General features: G+C 45.8%; 1 protein-coding gene across 1 annotated transcript in view; it reads right to left on the bottom strand.

Annotated features, from left to right (window-relative positions):
* The window catches only part of LOC101595332 (putative sperm motility kinase W), a 48,126-nt gene that overhangs the window by 24,707 nt on the left and 1,743 nt on the right, over nucleotides 1-21,676 (bottom strand). The window lies entirely within an intron of this gene.

Here is a 21,676-nt window from a genome sequence, read left to right as displayed (position 1 = left end):
GAGAAACAGAGGTAACATATAATAGCTAACTCCTGAAGGAAAGTTCGGAAATTAATGGTTCATATACAAGTAGGAGTAGGGAAGAGAGTGATAGAGACTGTCAGTCAAGAACAAGTCCAGCACCACAAAGAAATCCACAAGGTTGGAAGGAAGAGGTGGCCCCATCCTCCCCTGGCTTGGTGTTCTATGTGCTCGGGATCCTACTGCAAGAAGTCAGCTGAGGAGAGGAGAAGCTTTCTCAAGTTTCTGCACACTCGGGGCCCTGGCACTTGAAGAATCTCAGCACAGCACAAGAAGGTGAGCGCCCAGATTACCAGTATGGGAGGTGACCTCTTCCTCCTACCTGGCTCAGGGGGTGCACTTCAGACTGTAGACAAGCTCAGCAGCTCTGGAGCCCTCGCCACGTGCTACGTCTGGGGTTCCTCTTCACAACCTGCACTGCGGAGGACACCCACCAACATATGCAGAAAAAGAAGCCACCTGCCTGCCAAAGCCTAGGTGACAGGCAGAAGAGTTTGGCATGGATGGAAAGAGAAGCTGGACAGTGTGCGGATTGTGTGCGCCAGTCATTCGCTGCAAGCCTAGTGCTGCACAAGCCACATCTTCACAGATTCAGAAGGCGAGCCCTGTCCTTTCTGCATGGAGAGAATAACATAGCCCCATCATCCACTTCTTCCTGCTTCTGTTCAACGTTGCTCTCTACCTTCTGTCCTTCTCACCTACTCATCCTCCCCGCCTTTTCCTCTCTTCCTAAGTGCTTCACTTCCTGGCAGGCAAAAGATTATAATGCCATCTGTCAATTAACCTACTTAGTATGTTATTCTAAATTATAGGAGTAGAGGCACTCCAATGCAGAGAGGAGCCAAACTTCACGGCACTTCTGTGGGGAGGTGGATAAGGATGCAGAGGCAGTGGAGAATCAGTCCATTCCACTTCTGAGTCCTTGTCTCTGAACCAAAATGGAATGGTAAAAGCATGAAAAAAGGGAAAACAAGAATTCAAAAACGTCCTAATATAAGTAGCAGTAGGCTTGCCAGCTAAGAAGGAAGGAGCCCCTGTGAGGGAACAAGAACACCGATTTCCGTCCATACAGAACAGGAAGCACTCTAGAGACCTGTGTCACTCATAGGAACTTGGGCTGGTTGATGAGGCTGGGTTTTTTTTTCCACATCCTGTAATAAGAGTGGCAAGGTGCCAGCATCAGGCGACCTCCAGACCAGCTCCCACTTTAAGGAGAGCCTAAGGTCTCAGGTTATCATCTTGGATTTCATCAACTGTGGCTAAGTGTAGCTGTGTCAAACTAGCCAGTCATGGCCTCACAGGGATGCGGGTGACTGCGAAGATCCAGGAAAAAATAGAGACAAGCACCCACATGGTTCATCAGAAATCGTGTAGGATCTGAACATAAAGCGTCATAAGACACTTGACCAAAGAGCATTGTTTTCCGGTTGTGCAATATATGAAAAGGAAGAAACATGATGCACAGATTCAAACAGACGGGCAGCTGCGGGAGGAGACTAAGGAATTGTTCATACGTACAGCCAAGTGCCGCCACAGTTGTGGCCTTGTTCACCATAACTGAAAACCTCACTGTGTTCAGCTGTATAGATGAACGTGAAAATGAGTGAGGCATTGTGGCTTGACCACAAAGTGTGATCCCAGGACATGGCTGCAGACCCAGTGTGGGACAACAAGCACATCGGAAAGCTTCTCCTGTAGCTTCCATGACGGGAGGAAGGCATATGGGTGGCACATGCGCACCATGCTCTATATTACAAGGACTGAGGACACGCCTTTGTTTCAGAGCTGCAGGGGAAGTTCCTTTAGAACACTCAGGAGGTTACACTTTTCTTTCCCCCTGCTGGGAGGATCCTGGGATGCAGAGCAGCAGGGAGAAGCTGTGGGCTCAGTTTATGGTCCAAGATTTCATCTGTGTGTCAGACTAGTCAAGCGCTGCCTCACAGGCGTGCTGGTGGCTGGGAAGATCCATAAAAATGTAGAACAAAACCTCCCTTATATGTTATCTGAAATGACAATAATGAAGAGCTGTGACAGCCAGGCATTACATGACCATACCATGTCACGATGACCTCGGAGCATTTGTATCACATGATGGACTATGTGGAAGGAACAGACTGGATGCACACAATCAAAAAGCCTGGTAGGCTGAAGGTGGAAGAGGCTCAGAGATTGTTCAGACAAACAGTCAATGCCATCCATCGCTGCCACCATGGTGATGATCTTCACCACGACTTAAAGCCTCACTGTGTTCAACGAGGTAGGACAATGCAAGAAGAGAGTGATCTGAGCTTGGAAAGAATCCAGATTATGGCTGCAGATTCCTTGTGGAAGGTACGAGAATAGTGCCCCAGAACTCCTCTCTCATAGCCCTTACAATGCTGTGAACAAAGATGGGCAGGGCATGCGTACCATGCTCTATGTTATGAGCACCGAGGAATGCTCCTTTCAAAGGGAAGTGATGCAGAGCTTACAGGGACCATCTTTTAGGAAACACATGAGGCTAAAATTTTGTTTCTGAAGAGGTACAAAACTTCCCGTGTCAGTGACGAATTGTTGATGCAGAGGAGAGACCAGCTTGGATTTAAATGTGAAACATCCCTGGCTGAATCAAGAGGGAACCAGCATTCCCAGCGACCTGCAACTGCTGACCTCGCCCTCTTGGTTCTCAGCAGCCTCTACTCTCAAGGCTGAAAGGATCTGGGCCTCCTCCAGGGAAGGGGCTAGAATGTGACATGTAGCCCTGCCTCTGTGTCCAGCTGGAAGCATCTGCAGTTGACGCTGCTGCCAGGAGGCGTTTGTGAGTGTGTGAGGGACTGCGAGCCTGAGAGCTGGGTGGTCAGGAGCTGCTGGGAGGGTCCTGGGATGCAGAGCAGCAGGGGCAATCTGGAGAAGCACAGGAAGATGCCACCACCGACTTCCAGAAGTCAGAGACCAGGTCACCAGCTCCAGGGAGAATGTAGCGACAAAATGACCACTGCATCAGAAGAGAAGCAGAAAGTCACCAGACTGACGTTGAGGCTGGATTGTCCCTGAACATAAGGCCACCTTTGCAGTTCCTTCTGTGTGTATTCACGAGCCATAGCATGACAAGGTCATAAATGACTTGAATCTGTTGACTAGGCTCACTTGACTGTGGGCAACTGGTCTTCGAAGAGTTACTTAACTAGGAGTGTGCAACTCCTGTCCCTTCAGGAAAGCTGAGCAGAACCAGGCCTGGCAAGGATGACAGGTGTCCAGAGCATCAAGGAACAAAGCAGTAAATGCCACAGGTTTGCTTTGTCCCTGGTCAGCCTCACTGACATTTTTGTGGAAACTCATGTTTTACCACAGAAAACTTGTGATGCAGCTCAGCTAGCTCTCCTTCCCAGACCGGCCCACCAGTCTCTGCCATGTGAAGGGACAGAAAGTGTGATGTGGTCCATGAAGTCCATGCCGAGGGGTGAACTACCATGCTCTAGCTCTACCAGGGGCAGGAAGCTCACCACCACCCGAGGCACCCCACAGCGGTGGAACGTTAGCTTCCCGCTGACCCAGTTCTCCTTTTGGGATGCTGACCAAATCCAGGCCTCTGATGTAGCCTGGACACGGAGAGAGGTAGTGACAGGATTCCTGACCAGCCCATCTGGCTCCTCTGGCCTTTCTCCCACTGCTGCCACCCCCAGGGTCACCAGTGAGAGTGAAGTCATGTCATCAGACTTGCTGGATTACCTTGACCATTCAAATTCCAGCACATGCCAATGTCCAGTGTTGATGTCAGTGGTGACAGTGGTGTGTGCCTGTACTTTCAGGCACTTGGGAGGCTGAGGATGAAGAGGATCACTTGACCCCATCAGACTGAGACACGCCTGGGCAACATAGTAAGAATCCCTGTCTCAAAAAAGGAAACAATGTTAATATGAAAATATTGCTAGAGAAACACATCTCTTTTTCTTACCATAGATTCAACCTTGACCACATAGCCTTCACTGAGTCAGCAGAAAGGTGACTTCCCTTTTCTTTCTTTCTTTCTTTTTTGAGGCAAGCCCAACAGACTGCCTTTAAAAAAGAAATATTTTATTTATTTATTTGAGACAGAGAGAGAGAGAATGGGTGCACCAGGGCCTCCAGCCACTGCAATTGAACTCCAGATGCATGCACCATCTTGTGTGCATATGCAACCTTGTGCTTGTGTCTGGCTTAAGTGGGACCTGGATAGTCAAACATTAGTCTTTAGGCTTCACAGGCAAGCACCTTAACTGCTAAGCCATCTCTCCAGACCTGACTTCTCTTTCCTGAGGGAGGAAAGTGAGGTACAGGTACAAAAGAGGGCTGTTTTCTGACTTCCTTTCAGAACAGCCCCTGACACCCATCACTGGACTCTTCTCCTCTAGAAACTATTTATATTCTATGATCCTGTGAGTTCTGTATTTTGGGTTGTTTTGTTTGTTTGTTTCATTTTGTTTTTGTCTTTTGAAATGGAGTCTTGCTGTAGTCCAGGCTGACCTAGAATTCACTCTGTGGTCTCACGATGACATCAAACTCACAGCAATCTTCCTATCTGTGCCTCCCAAGTGCTTGGACTAAAGGTGTGTACCACCATACCTGACACGAGTTTTGTATTTTTGAAGGGAAGGAATGGTGTTGGCATGATCAAACCACTCCATGTCTGTTTATACATGAAAGCACTATAGAGGCCGATGAATGTTGCAGCTGTCATTTGCCAACAGAAAATTGATATTTATCAACAGACATCGCCCATGCACAAAACACAGCCTGAGAGCCTTTTCTAGCCCAGAGACCCTCATTAAAGAAGAGATTTTCCTTCTGAGTCAGTGTGTCTTCACAACAGCAACTGAAAGGTACTCACAGAGTCAAGGTGTCCGTCATCCTCGGCCCTCCTAATTTCCCTGGCTCTCGGTAGGAGTATAAGCTAGAGTCAGCTCTGGAGACTGCCCAGTGGTCTGGAGATATAGCCCCGAGTGTTGCCTTACCTCCACATGCTGGCTTGCTGTGGGAATGGAGGTGGTGGTCCCAGGGTTCTGCCGAGGACTGTGCCGTCGGGGCGGGGGGGGGGGTGTTGGCAGTCCTGTGGGCTACTCTGCTGTCCCGCCTCAGGTTGTCATCAGACAGTTGAATTCAGCACACAGAGGGTGAAGACAGGAAGGACACACTCTGGTCACATCCCTGTGGAGATAGAGGGAAGGTGGGTAGGAATGCAGGGGATGGACAAGGCCTAACTGCCACTGGCAGGAGTTTAACTGCCATGGTGGAGCCCAAACCCTGGGTGGTATAGTGCTGTAGCTTAAGATTGTGGTGTTTACCTAGAGTTTTCTACAGTTCACTCTCTTGATGTGGAAAGTCCAGTGGCCATTCCGAGCCCAGGGCTACACAATGCCAGAAAAGCAGGCTTTGCTTTGTAAAGACACACAGTACCGGGTGGCAGGAGGAATGAGTTCAGAGTTCAACAGTCCTCAGTTAAGATACTTGCAGTGTGCCCTGCACCCTCTTCCTGAGCCCACTGCAGCCTTGGTGGCGTTGCACAGATAATGCCAAAAGGCTTTTCTAGACTCCCTGAACCCTAAAGTGCTCCTCACTCAACACTCACAGCTACATTAGAGTGCCTGTCCTAGGGGGTTCCCTGCTTTTCAGCCCGGCTGCTCACCTCCCGTTGTGAACTGCCGTTCTCTGTTGTGCTCAGGCCTGCACATACAGCTAACTGATAGGTAGTTGCCGCCACAGTGAGTAAGCCACTAACCAGCTGTATCCACTCTCTAATTCTCCAGTGGACTTTGGGCATCCTTGTGTAGGGGATTCGTGCTTGTACCACCCTCAGACCTGTGTGCATGCACAACCACACCCATCCAGATGCAGCAGTGAGGGAGGAATTCATGTTAGGAAGTGATAGAAAGTGCCTTCTCTTTTCCCCTCCCAGTTTCAGAAATGGGAAACCTAATGCTTGGCGTTAAGTCAGGATGGCCAGTTCATGTCGTTGAAGAAATTCTCTGGAAAGATCACTCCAGCATGAGTGAAAGTAAAGGAGTTTATTTACACGGGGGGCAAAGAGCTTGAGATAGCTCTCCTCAGAAGCTCTGCTCCTGGCTGAGATTTTTTTTATTTTGTTTTGATTTCCGAGGTAGGGTCTCACTCTACTCCAGTTGACCTGGAACTCATGAAGTAGTCTTAGGGTGGCCCTGAACTCACAGTCTTCCTCCTACCTCTGCCTCCCAAGTGCTGGGACTAAAGGTGTGCATGACCACACCTGGCCCAAGCTGAGTTTTTATTTTCATTTTATACTTTTCATAGCTGAGGGGCTGGGTAAGTGAACAAGCAAGACATGGCAATTTGCATAACAATCATTTCTGTAGCCACCTAACAATGAAGTCCATTTACTTTGTTTTAGCCTAAACTGTCTTTCCCTCTTATTGTCCCTCTGGGCCCTTTCTGGACAGTTCTGTCTTTGGAATTGTCCCATCTGCTGAAAAAGATAAGTTTAACTCCTCAGCAAATAACTCTTACAGTAAATCAGTGAATCAGTTCAACTTTTAGCTTTTTTCTACCACAGTTTGACCCATGGTCTGTACAAGGGACAGAGGGAAGTCCTTGTAAGGGTCTGTTGACTCAGAGGGCTAGTAGGGCCTGGAATGGTTGGGGAACCACTGGTTCTATCTTGGTGGATCCTGACTCTGGAGGTGCGGGGCTCCTTCCCGCTCAGGTAGTGCCGAGGGAAGGACCAGGCCTGCTGGTTCCTCCCTAGGGGTTGAGGGGATGATGAGCGTCGGACGACTCAGAAACCTCTCGTGGCCACCAGAGAAAAACCACACTGAGTCGGGAGTCTCTTCCATGCAGAAACAACTCGCTTTATTACTCTCAGCAGTTGCCTATATCATGTTGGGGACGAAGGTGGGGATTTTAGGATGGGGGAAGAGGTAAGGGCCAATGGTATACTTTTACTATTGAAATGGTAATTACAATTAACACACGGAAGTAGCAGGCCAGAAGCCATTAGGCATCCTGCTGAGTCCTAGCTGGCCAGAGACAGGTCGCCAAACTTTAGCTAGGCTCAGGAAGTTCCACTAGACCTCACGCCTGGGCCTTTCAGGGACCAACATGGAGGTCATTTGCCCTGGCAGGAAACCCTGATGGGCTCATTCATTATCTTTCTCTCTCTAACAAATATTTTAAAACATAATGATGGAGCTGGAGAGATGGCTGAGCGGTTAAGGTGCTTGCCTACAAAGCTAAAAGACCCAGGTTCAAGTCCCCAGGACCCACATAAGCTAGAAACACAAGGTGGTGCATGCCTCTGGAGTTCATTTACAGTGGTTAGAGCCCTCGGTGTGCCCTTTCTCTCCCTTTCTTTCTCTCGCTCTCTCCCTCTTTCTTTTTCAAATAAATAAATAAAGATATTTTTAATTTTTTTGTTTATTTTTATTTATTTATTTGAGAGTGACAGATGGACAGATGGACAGACAGAGAAAGAGCCAGATAGAGAGAGAATGGGCACACCAGGGCCTCCAGCCATTGCAAACAAATTCCAGATGCATGTGCCCTCTTGTGCATCTGGCTGACCTGGGTCCTGGGGAATCAAGCCTCAAACCAGGGTCCTTGGGCTTCACAGGCAAGCGTTTAACCACTAAGCAATCTCTCCAGCCTCAATTTTTTTTAACATAATGATGGAAGGCATGTAAGAAAGCAAAACTCCCACAGAACTTTTAAGACAAAGTGAATCCTCTTAGGCCTTCCTCCAACAGAAGTGCTCTTCTATTTCAACTAAAGGGCCCTATATGGTGCCTGAGAAGAGGTGTGGATTGTGGAGGACTGTGCCAGACCTGAAGAGTGCCTGCATCACTCTATCACTGTCTAACAGCCAGGGGTTAGGGAAAAAAAATTTTTTTTTTCTTTTTCACCATAAATAAGACCTGGTGCATGTCTTATCAATCAAATCAGTGTCTGCAGGGTGCTTGCTACTTAAAGGTACTAGGTAGTAGAGTCATGAAAATAAGCCCAATATAAATAGACTCAGATCTCACTTTGGGATTTGGAGGTAATCTTTCCCTTTCTCTCATCAAACCACAAGCATTCCTCCTCCTTCCTGGCCACTTGTTCGTTGGCCTGAGTGAGCAAAGTCTTAACAGTCCTGTTCCTAGAAGCACTGGCTGGTGTCCCATCTGCCTCAGGAACAGCATCTGAGGTCCTCAGAAGCCCTCGTGCCCATGCTTCCTCTCCCCTTTCAGGTGTTCAACCAAGTAGCACTGCACTTGGGTGATGCCCCACTCATCTTTCTGCCTCCAGCCTGTTTGGTGCTCTGTATCTAGGGATTCCGTGGTGCTTGTCGCTGCGCAGGAGGTTGATCTGAAATAGCGTACCTAGAAAACGCTAATATGGTAACGAGCATTTTAGGGGAAAGGATCACAAAGTACCCACCTTTTCTGGCATCTTCTGTAAATCTTGCCAATTACAGGTCCATGTTGCTGCTTTCTCACTTCCCATTCCCCATGCAGTAGGCCTCTGCACAGTCCTGTCTCCTGAGAGCCCCTCCCCTAGGCTCCCAACGGATGTCCTCAGGCCTCCATGTCCCTTAAGTGGCTGAAGCTGTATGTTGCAATCAGGTTCGCATTGCTGGTAGAAATCACCCAACAAAGAGCAGCTTGTGGGAAAAAGAGGTTCATTTTGGCTTACAGGCTCGAGGGGAAGCTCCACAATGGCAGGGGAAATCGATGGCATGAGCAGAGGGTGGACATCACCCCCTGGCCAACATAGGGTGGACAATAGGAACAGGAAAGTATGCCAAACACTGGCATGGGAAAACTGGCTATAACACCCATAAGCCTGCCCCCAACAATACACTGCCTCCAGGAGGCGTTAATTCCCAAATCTTCATCAGCTGGGAACCTAGCATTCAGAACACCTAAATTTATGAGGAACACCTGAATCAGACCACCACACAGTGCAAACCACAGGTCCTATGCTTCACACCGCCTTGCCCTGCCATTGGTAGATTGGAAGGAAGGAGCCATAGTCCTGATAAACAAGTTTCCACCCACAGAGACCATAACTGCTGTAAAGATACAGCCCTCTTTGGTAGGTCAAGGTTATCATCCAGCCAGACGTACTGTGAGAAAAGATCATCGCACAGAGGGCTGATGTCTTGTCTGTATGTACAGAGTGTCTCTAGAGACACATTCAGTGCATAGGAGCCATCACCCATTCCATCTGGTAGAGTTCCACCCCTGGCCTATGGAGGGTTTTGAGAATGGTGCAAGGGAAGGACCCACCCTTTGGAACACTTTTCTTGAGTGCCTGCCAGCTTGCCATCTACTTACTGTTGTATGTACACCCTGGGCTTCCTGTGGTCCCACTGTCCCCAGGGACTGCCCAGTGTTCCTTCCCACCAGAACCTGTTCCTTCACTGAGCCCTGAAACCAGGCAGTGTTGACTCAGCAAAGCCACATTCTCAGCTCTACTTGCAATACTGAATAAGCTGCTGTCCCCTTGCAACTAGAGCATATGACCTCAGGGACATATGTAATCATACATGAAGTATGACTACATACATGTACAATCATGTAGTTCAGCTGGCCATGTTCTGAAAAATTCAGTACTAGATTGTTTCATCCTTGTGTAGACCAGATATTGTACCACACACAGTCACATAGTTTGGTCAAGCATTGTAGGTGGTCTCTTAATAAGGTCAAGACAGGCAGTAAATACGATGTGAATGGAACTATTGTTGGTTCAACTCATCCCACTTGCTGTAGTTACCCTCTCAGTACTGGAGCAAAACACATGACTAGGGCTGGAGAGATGATTTAGTAGTTAAGGAGTTTGCCTGTGAATCCTAAAGACCCAGGTTCTGGCACGTGTGTCTAGAGTTCCTTTGCAGTTGCTAGAGACCCTGGTGTGCCTATTCTCTCTCTATCTGCTGAAAGAAAGAAAGGAAGGAAGGAAGGAAGGAAGAAGAAAGAAAGAAAAGAAGAGGAAAAAGAAAGAAAGAAATCAGCTGACAAAAAGCAACTAATAGAAGGAAAATATTCTTTTTTTTTTTTTCATTTTTGAGGGGCAGCTTCATGATGGCATTGGAAAGTATTGTACAAGCTGAGGCTAAACATCTCCTCTACCACAAGAAGTGGAAAACAGCTTCAAGAATGTGAGCAGAAAAACAAACAAACAAAACAAAAAATACGAGACGAAGGTGAGCAGACATAACACCGTTAAGCTAGAGGCCAATAACCCTCAGACTCCACCCCGGAAGCACACCCCCAGCTCTGCCTCCTAAATTACAATCAGCTGGGGGCCAAGTACCCAGGGCAGAAAAGTTAATGGGGACATCTTATTCAAACCACCACACTGTTGCTTACAGTCGGCTTCAGATGGAAGATTCTCTAAGGAAACAATAGCAAGTACACAACAGTAAAGACATAAAGCAGTAAGAGTCATTCATTGTTATTACAAAGTATATAGTGTGCAAAAGTGCATGCGCTGGACTTTATATGACTGGGTGAAGGTAGGTTTCTTCTTACCAGCATCTCCTCCAACACAGGAGTTCTGTGCATCACTATGGGGCTGTTACTATGGCTGCATGGCATCACTGGTTAATTGGAGATTTTCTGCTCTACTGAAATCTTACAGGAGCTCATCACATCTATGCTTCTTTATTGGGTAAAATATGGTCATGCACCACATGAATGTGACCAATCATATGATTACATAGCCACAGTTTTGATAGGTCATTACATTTTGGGCTTGATTTGATCTAGGTTCACTAACTCATTTACTTAGCAGTTAAGCGCTTGCCTGTGAAGCCTAAGGACCCCAGTTTGAGGCTCGATTCCCCAGGTCCCACGTTAACCAGATGCACAAGGTGGTGCATGCATCTGGAGTTCGTTTGCAGTGGCTGGAGGCACTGGTGTGCCCATTCTCTCTCTATATATATATCTGCCTTTTTCTGTCTATCGCTTTCAAATAAATAAATAAGTTAATTAATTAATTAAATTTTAAAAGGCTCCAAATACACCTAGATACTTGTATAAATGGCAAATCCAGGCTTCAATTGCAGGGCCTGTGGCTCCAGACTCTGTTGGACAATTACCACCTCTGAGAAGGGAGATGGGGGCTGAGGTCATGTACTAAGCCTCCTGGCTTGATCTAGAGGAATCACAGAAAGGATGTGCAGGAGGTGCCATTTTAAGGTAAAATCTAGGAGGGGCAGGGATGGGGAGCAGGAATAATAGCCCAGAGACAAAGGCAATACTAGAGTGTCTGAGGTACAGACAAAAGGAGGCTGGTGTCTTTTTTTTTTTTTTTTGTATTTTTATTTATTTATTTATCAGAGAGAGAGGGACAGATAAAGAGAAAGAGAGAATGGGCATGTCAGGGCCTTCAGCCACTGCAAACAAACTCCAGTCACATGCGCCCCATTGTGCATCTGGCTTTCCTGAGTACTGAGGAATCAAACCGTGGTCCTTAGGCTTCACAGACAAATGCCTTAACCGCTAAGCCATTTCCCCAGCCCAAAGCTGGTGTATCTTGATCAAAGGTAGGTTGTGAGTGAAGCAGGGCCTTGTAGGTCTGAGGTTGTTTGGCAAAGGTCTACTTTCCGTCAAGGTGACAATATACCTGCAACCAGCAACTTCCAGTAAATATAGTTTACGTGCAAGTTCATGGCTGAAAAATCGGCTCACATCACTGAGACCAGAAAGTAAAGAGAGACAGGATGGGTCCAGGATTCATACCTTACTTTGAAGGTAGTGTCCCTGGAGCATGACTTTGTCTTGCCAGGCTGCACCACATAAAATGATTCTATCTCTCAACGGCTTCATGGGTTTGTCATAAAGCTTTCAACACATGGGCCTGCGACGGACACAATGAAACCATAGCCAAGCTGGAGAAGCACAGTTTGCTGAATCTCCAGGCAGAACATGTCTGTCACAGTCCTTTGGCCTCAGTGTCTTCTCATTTGTTAGTTAACACCGTTGAATAAATGGTGTCTTCTTTTGATTGCAAAGACGCAAGGTTTGTCTGCAATCCAGCTCTGGTCTTTGGTGGTAAATGAACTGATACAAGGCTTAGTTGAACTATCTGCTTCTCCACACCGTGCCCTCATATCACTGGACATTCTCTCCCTCCCCAAGTAGTATTTGACCGCCTGACTCACTCCCTCATAATTCAACTCTCCCTGCCCCCCCTACACAAACACCTAGTTTGAAGTCAGATTGTAATCCCTTCTTCTCCTTCCTCATGCAGTCTCTTCTTCCTTCAGCAGTTGGACATCACCCACTTCATGGAAGCACAGCTGACATGTGAGGAGACATGAGCACCGTTGCCCCGTTGGACTTAAAATACATCCTAGATTCTCTCCAGTCTTTTAACCCTTCGCTCCCCACTGACTTACCTGCCAGCCCAAAGCGTATGCAGACTTGTGTCCTTGGGAGCTTAGTCTGGGGCTGGAAAGCAAAGAACTGATTGATTCACAAGTGCCTGTCATGATGTCTGTGGGCATCCAGGGGTCTACAGAAGAGAAGATGGATTGCCTGAGCATTGGTCAATCAAAATTCCACAAACCAGGTTCAACCAAAAGGTACCGGTCCATAGAGCAGGGTTCAGAATAAAGCTGTCAAATAATATCAGGGACAGGTTTCTGTACTTGTTTCCAGAGGGGTTTTTCTTTTGAAAACTATACCTATATAAAGTTTTCCATACCTTGTAATTCATAAATGTGTAGAGTACAAATAGAGGCCTTTTAATATTTTCACACAGTTGTGTATCAATCTCCATTCAATTTCAAAATTAATTGTAGAAAGATTTAAGTGCCTCTGAAGAAACCTTGATCCACCTAAATCTCCACTCCCTCCCAAACACCCATTGCTAGGCAATCACTAAGGTATTTTCCATCTGAAGAAACTTGATTTTTCTGGGCCTTTTAAAAGAATGAAATCATTCCTTCTGAAGACCATTTTTGTTAGCTTTTTTAATTAGGGCCCAAAGGAATGGGTTTCATGATGGAATTTTCATAAATAAATACATACTATTGTACATTTCTAATTTCCCTCCACTTTACATTTCTAACTTCCTTGCCCATTTCACCTGCTCTCTTCTTGGTGGTTTCCTTTCTTCCCTCAAAGTGTTTTCTAGTTCTGCTTTTGTGTCATACATATGGAATCTATTATTCCCTCTCTCTCTCTCTCTCTCTCTCTCTCTCTCTCTCTCTCTCTCTCTCTCTCTCTCTTTCTCTCTCACTTTGTGGCTTCCAGCATCTTGAACTTTTATTTATTTATTGGTTTTTTTCAAGGTAAGGTCTTATTCTAGCCCAGGCTGACCTGGAATGCACTATGTTGTCTCAGGGTGGCCTTGAACTCATGGCAATCCTCTTAACCTCTGCCTCCCGAGTGCTGGGATTAAAGATGTGCACCACCACGCCTGGCTATTATCAACTCTTTTTGGTCCCTTATTCCCAGCTTGACATTTCTTTCTCCACTCAAACAGTTCCCTTTCTTATTTCATGACCTAAACACGCACACACCAGGAAGCAGCCCCTGGGTGCTGCTTGACACAGTCACCACTCCAGTCTATGAACACCATGAGACTCCACTCCAGGGATCCTTGATCTTGTTTGGCCTGGATCCAATGCTAGACACAGCTGTCTCAGGAGTAACTGGCTCTGGGCAGCTACGGGAGGGCTGGTAAGGAGGGTCATGACAGGCCCTGGTCTCCAGCTGTGACAGGTCTGGGCTCTTGCAAGTGGAGGCACCTGAATGGAATCTAATCTGTTCCCTAGCCCTCCTCTTCCTGGAGCCCTTGTTGTCTTGAGCAGTCCTAGATGAATCCCACCCCTACCCTGTCCCCTCAGCCTGATCACCCTGGCAATGGCCAAACAAAGAAGAGCAGGACACTTGGGAAAGGAACCCCAGCTATCCTGCCCCTCACATGCCTGGAAGTTGCAGCTGCAGGCAGTTTCAATAGCATGGCCATGGTCCTCCAGGGCCAGCTACAGCTACTTGGTACTGGAGCGTGGGTGCCCACTTGAAGGGACATCAGCTTCAGGCTGTGGGCCTGAGTAGTTTTGAACTAGGGTTTCTGAACAGTAGCTCAATCTTGCCACCACAATCTGCCTTCCCCATAGTTGAGACATAAGCCAAAGTGTATGTTATCTTGAAAATAAAGGGGAGCAAACATTGACATTTATGAAAGCAGGATGGGACCACACTGTCTTAGCTCCACGGTCTAGGTGCAGCACAGCTTCCACTCACCAGGAGTCTGTGTCACGGATTCTGACGGAAGGACTGGGGCAGGAGGGAAGTCTGCAACTATGCATGCTCTGGGACATCCCATGATATCAGTCCACAGATCACTCCTTGAGGAGCAAGGCTGGGAGGAACCAGCAGTAGAGCAGGAACCAAGGGTGCTCTTGGAGGTCAAGTACACCATCCATGTTCTTCTACCTCGGATTCATTTCGGAACATTTTGAGAAAGGGAATGCAGGGAGAGGGCATGTATAGAGCTCAGAGTGTGGACATTCAGGTCATCTGGTATTTAGGAATTGATGTGGTTGGGGAAACACAAACATGGCCTGAAGCCTGGTGTTTCATACGCTGTAGTTGCAGAGTGTCAGTGTAAGGAGGGAGCTTGGCACTGGAAGTGACGCTGCTGCCGGTATGCATGGTGGGCACCTTCACTGTAGAGCACAGGTGGAAAATGTGACCAGTGCTTTGCATTTGCCTTAGACTGGATTCCCTGGAATGTTGTCCAGCCTTGTCTGTGTCCTGTTTTGCTGTGAGAAGATCAGGCCGGAGGGGTGCCAGCGAGCAGGGCTGTGAGTGGAATGTTGGGGTCTATATGTGTTTACAGAAGTCTTGGAGCAGAACAGGAGTTTGAGGTTAACCCAGGAGGTCAAGGGTTCACTTGAATTCCCTGAACATGAAAGTGACAAGACAGCAGAACTTTTCTGGAGAGAGAAGAAGAATACAGAATGCAACCCAGGCTCACCCTGCACACTTCGAAGTCAGTTCCAGATAGGGAACAAGGCTGAGCTGTCTTGCAAGTGAGGGTGTCCCGCGGGAATCTGATGTGTTCTGTGACAGCCCTTGCCCCCTGCTCCCGGGAGGCGGCACTGTCTCCAGAGCAGCCCTTGGTGAATCTCCCCAACCTCTGCCACCTCATCCCAGGATCTCTTTGGATATTTCCCACCAGGGAAGAGGTGGGGGAGGAGATAAGGCTGGAGAACAAATCACTTAAATAAGCAACGGTAGCCTACAATGACTCCAGGACAGAGGTGTTAGGTAAAGAGGGTTTAGGTTGAGGTGGTTCTGGGGTCTCTGGCCTCTGGTACCCTTAGCTCAAGCAGGTCCAGAGGACTCAGATGCAGAAATTTCTCTGACTGCTCAAGCACAGGTGGCTGGGAGTGTCCTCGGGTCTTGCAGATATGTACAAGAGCAAGTGAGTCTGCCCCCCCCCCCCGACACACACACATTTTCCTTCTTCCACTAGTCATCTCCTTTGGCAGTCCAGCAAGTCTGAAGTCCCACAACGCTGAGCCTGAGTATATGGGAGAGGGAAATTACATTGAAAAACCTGGGTTCTTTGAGATGGGGAGGTAATATGATGGAGAATGGAATTTCAAAGCGGAAAGTGGGGGTGGGGAGGGAGGGAATTACCATGGGATATTTTTTATAATCATGGAAAATGCTAATAAAAATTTAAAAAAATAAAATAGATTCTCCCCTCCTTGGCCATGTAAATTTCAAAAAGAAAAAGAAAAACCTGGGTTCTGATGAGTTGTGTGAATTAGGGAAAATGATGGGAACCAATGAAAAACACCTGTCCACCCAAGAATCCAAAAGCTCCCATCAAGCAATCCCTCTCTCCTGTTACCATGGAGAACTCCAAGAGGGCCACCTGATTTCAACAAAATGGCACAGCATGGATTGGCTGAGTATGAGACACTGCCCAGCCATTAGCACAAAGAACTCAAGTGTCAGATTGCTGCATGCAACACAGCTATGCAGACTGAAGTCTGCACTAGAGGTTTCTCTATAGCGCTTCCTGCTCTGGGTCCTAGTCAACAGAGAGGTCTTTCCAGTCTCAATGGTGATTATCCTAGTGGATGGAACAGGGAGAGGAAATGAGAGGGTATGGACTGGGGATGTGGTCCACCAGCCTTAGGGTAGGGCGTACTGAGTGCATAAGGCCAGTGTAGCACTGTGGGGACTGTGGCTAGCTTGATTTTATTGACAAGTATTCCCATAAGGGAATGCTAATCCTCTTTGCAGGTATAAGACAGAGTCCAATTACAATCCTTACACTCCCACTTCCAGGCCCCAATGGAGACTTCTCCAGTCTTATGATCTAGCCAGAGGACCTGTGGTCTCCTACTTTACTTTTCTGTTCAAACCTGCTTCTACCAGAAACTGGGTAATTCCTACCTGGTCCCTTTCTGGAAGAGTCCCCTACATGACTGTGACACACCCTCTTCCTCTTATGAATTGAGGATTTGAACATGTCAGCTGGGAAAAGACAAGCAGACACCCATAAGCACCAAACCACCATGATCTCTCCAAGATACACGAGGTGCAATGCCATGTGCTCAGAGGAAGGAGCTGAGCCATCAATAAGGGGGGACTTGCCCAGGGTCACACTGCTTCTACAGAGATGTGCACCCAAGTCCCTGGGACGCTGTGGTGGATGGTGTACTTTCCTCCATCCATGGGCAGCTGTGACTGGACATGAACCCCAGCAGGGGGCTGTGAAGGCAAAGTGGCCTTTTCTCCAGGGAAGGAGTTGGCTGGCTAAGCAGTTTGTTTTAAGGGTGTGTGTGGAGTGCAGGTCAAGGGAAGTTCCAGGTTGCTAAACTATTGTGTCATATGCCTTTCTCTGTTCTAATAACAGGGTACCCTGGTTGCTTACAGGCTCCTATGTGAGGCTCCTCTCTCCGTGGTTATGGAGAATTCTCAGTATTTTGCTAAGGAATAGATTTTAGAGTATGTGCTATTTCTTCCTGGGAAGTGCCAGCCAGCATTCCCAGGGACATGGACCCCGAAAAACCAAACCCTAAATTATTAGCCATCATATCTATCAGTGATGGGATATGGTTCCCAAATCCATCAGCAACGGAAAAAGAGAGAGTAAGACAAGTACATGGGGAAAACATTATGTTTACGGCAACTAGCAGAAGGGCTCTGAACTGAGGTACCAGTAAAGGCCAAACACCCAGATATTATGCAAGCCCCACCCCTTATGATGACTATGCAGGACACCATACATCACGAGATATCAAACTTCTGAAAATGGTTCTGTATTTGCAGAGTAGAATTGTAGAGTTGGAGAGAGATGGCTTCGTTGTTAAGGCACTTGTCTGTTCGATTCTCCACGTCCCACATAAGCCAGATGCCCAAGGTGGCTCATGCGTCCGGAGTTCATTTGCAGTAGCTAGAGACCCTGGCATGCTCATTCTCTCTCTCTCTCTCTCTCTCTCTCTCTCTCTCTCTCTCTCTCTTTCTCTCTCACCGTCTCAAATTTTAAAAATACTTTTTTTAAAAAAGAATGGAATTGAACCGGGTGTGGTGGTGCACGCCTTTAATCCCAGCATTTGGGAGGCAGAGGTAGGAGGATCGCCATAAGTTCAAGGCCACCCTGAGACTACAGAGTTAATTCCAGGTCAGCCTGGACCAGAGTGAGACCCTACCTTGAAAAACCAAAAAAAAAAAAAAAAAATGGAATTGTATACCATAATGACAGGATGCCCTAAGAAAGATCACAGCAAAAAGCTTAATAAGTTAACTCTTTTGGGTACTGTTCAGAAGTGGCAAGGGCCTTGCTATGACCCAATCCTCCTTCAACACAAAAGCAGCCATCTTCTGAGTCTAGGATGGCTCAAGATAGCCATCAGTCCCCAAATGGCCTTCCCAATGTCCTTATTCTGCCTTCTCTGCAGAAGGTCATGCGCTGTGATCAGCGTGTGAACTGATCAAGTTTCCTGAAAGAGGGAAACTTTTGTCCTAGACCTGGCAGAACAGTTGACTGACTACAAGTTCACAATTATAGAGTGCTGGTTGTTGCTGATCAAGACCCAAAAGAGTCATGGAACAATTTTAGTCCCCGTCTATCTCTTCAACACTGACTTCCGTATCCCACTTAATCTCTCTTTGACTCGGGGAAAACCTGTAGACGGTGTTCATTCAGTCTCTAGGAGGCCAGTAAAATCCTCCAAGCCAACGTTATGAATGGCATCAGATCCCATCTGACCCACAACACAAATGTCCCTGATTTGCTATAATCAGCCTACATAGTGCCCTCACTAATCTATGTGGTAAAGTTGTTGCTTTGTAAATTTCTCTGGCTTTGTGACTATAGCTCATTCATGTAATTATATGCAGGATGGAAAATGCCACCTAGACAACTGAATCTGTAATCTTGGGCCATAATTATTCATATTTGGCTCAGAATAAACTATTGCTTATTCCCATTTGAGCAACAGTCATGGCTTATGTCAGTAAGAACAAGTAAGTGGATCCAGAAAAACTGGTAGCCAATCCCATCAGTACCAACTGCAGAAAGACTTCCATTCCCTTATGTAACCATCATGAGTAAAGGTGGGATCTGCAAGCCAATGTGGGGTAATAATACACACAAAGCACTTAGTAACTTTCCTGTGTGTTGGAAGGTTTCTAAGCTGGTAAGGACGAGAGGGTATGAAGGCAGGTTTTGGATGCCTTTGGGACTGTGTGAACCCATCATGTATAAAAGCATGGCACATGGTCAGCAACATCAACAGTCAACAAGGCAAGATTGTTGGATTTGTAAAGTTTGAATAACCCAGAATTTTAAGAATTGTTTCCAATGCATGACTAAGCCATGTCTTTGAACTAAAATGAGGAAAAGATCCAAGATCAATCAAATATCAGTGACCTCCAAACCCGAAGCTATTGCCATGGCTGTTGGTTTCATATCCCACAAAGCCAAGGCAGGAATGTTTCCCGGCAGACTCCAGTGTCTATGAGCCTTCAAAATATCTTTTCTGTTAGTCTCAGCTAGCACTTTATGGTGCAAGTTTGGGACACTCAGAGACATTTCTGCCCCTCACTTTCATCGTTTCTGAAGGGCTAATGGTCTTCCCTGAAAAACAAAAGGGAACTAAAGAGTTAATGGCTATCCCCAAGGCTCAGGGTATGAGTATAGTATGTAGATGAAAGTATGAGTAAACTTCAACAAAAAATTAAAGACAACATTGATTAAATCTTAAAGTATTTGATCAGATTACAGACTCCTTAAAATATATAAAATGACTATTAACCTAGGGCTTATATCACACTAATAAAGGATGGCCCAGCTGGTAGCAGGATGCTATAATATTCAGGTGGTAAACTTAAAAACTTTAACTCATTCACATTAATCTGGTCATGATAATGATTGTAAAAGATTTGCTTTAAAGTTCTCAACCAAGTTTACTTTGTTCCTGTATTCATCAACCTTTTACTATTTAATAAGATTATTATATCTAAAAACAAAAAATAACTGTAACCTTAACATGGTTCCTGTCTTATTCATGCTGTTTTACTGAATGATTATCACTGAGATTATTGTCTAAGTCTTATAAAAGGCAATTTAATCATTTACTTTATTCTTAGAGAAACTGAAAATACTCCTATCTAGGAAAGCCTACAATATAGAAACAATGTTAATATAGTTTGTCTAGGCTTCATATGTTCTACCATTCATAAATATTGCCTTATGTTAAACTGAAAAAAATGGTTCAACGATTAAAGGTAATTGATTAAAAAATCACTTTGTGTCTATCATCATGTCTTAGTGTATGTTAAAATCAGACTAATTTAGCTTAACAATGACCAGGCTTTATTCTTAAACTATGTATATTCAGTCAGTCAAGGTTTTACTTAAGTAATTGTCTCATTTCTTGTATCTTAAGTTCATTGCTTATAGATATATTAATACTTAAGACATGTTCCCTGCTCTAAAAAAAAGATCCTAAATGCTGCTGTTCTGCTTCCAGTTTGTGGGGTAATCGGTACCCACACAGGTATCTAAACTAATCTAAGATGTTACCAAATGCAAATGCCAAAACCTTATGCTGCCTTATTCGACATGTTCTGCCTGTCCTTATAACACTTATTACACATTTAAAGAATAAGATGCGTCTACCTTATAAAAAGCTGTTTCTTTGTATTTCTCTTGCCTTAATTGTTTACATAGTCCAAACAATTCTCTATAATAAGGTGATAAATTTATCTATAATGGTATACCTCATATTATGATAAAAGAAAAGTTAAGGGCCTCTGGCACAAAGTTATGTCTTGTCTGTAGAGATCAAGTCCAGTGATCTCTTTTGCTTTTCTCTTACACTCTCCTTACATTTTCCATATGTGATTCATGACTTGGCTCTACATACACTCAAAAATGTGGATGGTTTTGAAATTATGAAATTAAACCCATCATTTTCAGTGACTACTTTAGGGATCACTTGCATCTATATCAATATTTAGAGGCTCCCAAAATACAATGCCCTTGCTTCCCCTATTCAGAGAGCTCTGCTTTGGAAGTGGGTCCCAAGTGCTTCTCTCCTGCTCTGATCAAGATTTCTCTCAGCATGGTCTGTACATGATTCTCTGCCTGGGTAACAGGCTGCCCTGTCCCAAGGGTACACATGCCACCCACAAGGAATCACAGGACCATCCAAATGTATCCAGTGAGTCTGCCCAGATTTCTAGCCTCCAGATATTTCCATAACTTGAAAATCACACAATCATACAAATAAATATTAAAGGTGACTGATGCTCATGGTGTGGGTATCCACAATCTGGACAAAGGACTTCAGTCCTTTAAAATAATTAGTATTGCAGGAGGCCTCTATATTCTGGGAAACAATCACACACAGCTGAGCTCAGGTGAAGATCTTTCTGGTATAAAGCTGACATGTAACAAGTAACAAGGCAAATCTGTGGTAGGGTGCTTGATGAAAATACAATCTTGACCTCATCATTCAAAAACAAAAATTAATTGTGATGTCCAAATAAATGACTAAACAGCAAAAAAAAAAAAAAAAAAATTAAGGCTGGGCGTGATGGCACAGGCCTTTAACCCCAGCCCTCAGGAGGCAGAGGTAGGAGGATCACTGTAAGTTCGAGGCCACCCTGAGACTACATAGTGAATTTCAGGTCAGCCTGGGCTAGAGACCCTACCTCGAAAAACCAAAAAAAATTTTAAAAATTCGATTTTCATTCTTTTAGCAATTTAGTAACTTTTATTTTCATTTATGATCATAGATTTATGAATGTATGATTATAATTACGTTGCTCTTACGTTTCCTACAGATCTTGTTGCCGGTCGGGGTACTCTTGTTCCTCTCCTGTCATTCTTGCTGCCCTGTGCCTGTACTTCCTGCCCCTCCTCCTGTTCCTGTCGCCCTTCCTGCTGTTCTTGTGCCCCCGGCTTCTCTTTCTGCCACTACTCCTACTGCAGATCCTGCTGCCCCGTTGGCAGTCTTGGTTGTCTCTTCCTGGGTGTTCGGTGCGACTCCTCATGTTCTTGTCCTTATCCGCCTCCAAAGAGGAATGTTTGTCCTGGCAATCTAGGTAATATTTTAAAAAGACATAGTAGAACTATTAGATGATAATCACCCTGCTGGCAACAAGATCTCTATGGAGATCTCCTCCTATCGAAACCTTTG

The sequence above is a fragment of the Jaculus jaculus genome, chromosome 2 (genome assembly GCF_020740685.1).
Source record: "Jaculus jaculus isolate mJacJac1 chromosome 2, mJacJac1.mat.Y.cur, whole genome shotgun sequence".
Taxonomy (NCBI): Eukaryota; Metazoa; Chordata; class Mammalia; order Rodentia; family Dipodidae; genus Jaculus; species Jaculus jaculus.
This window is presented reverse-complemented; position numbering and strand designations above follow the sequence as displayed.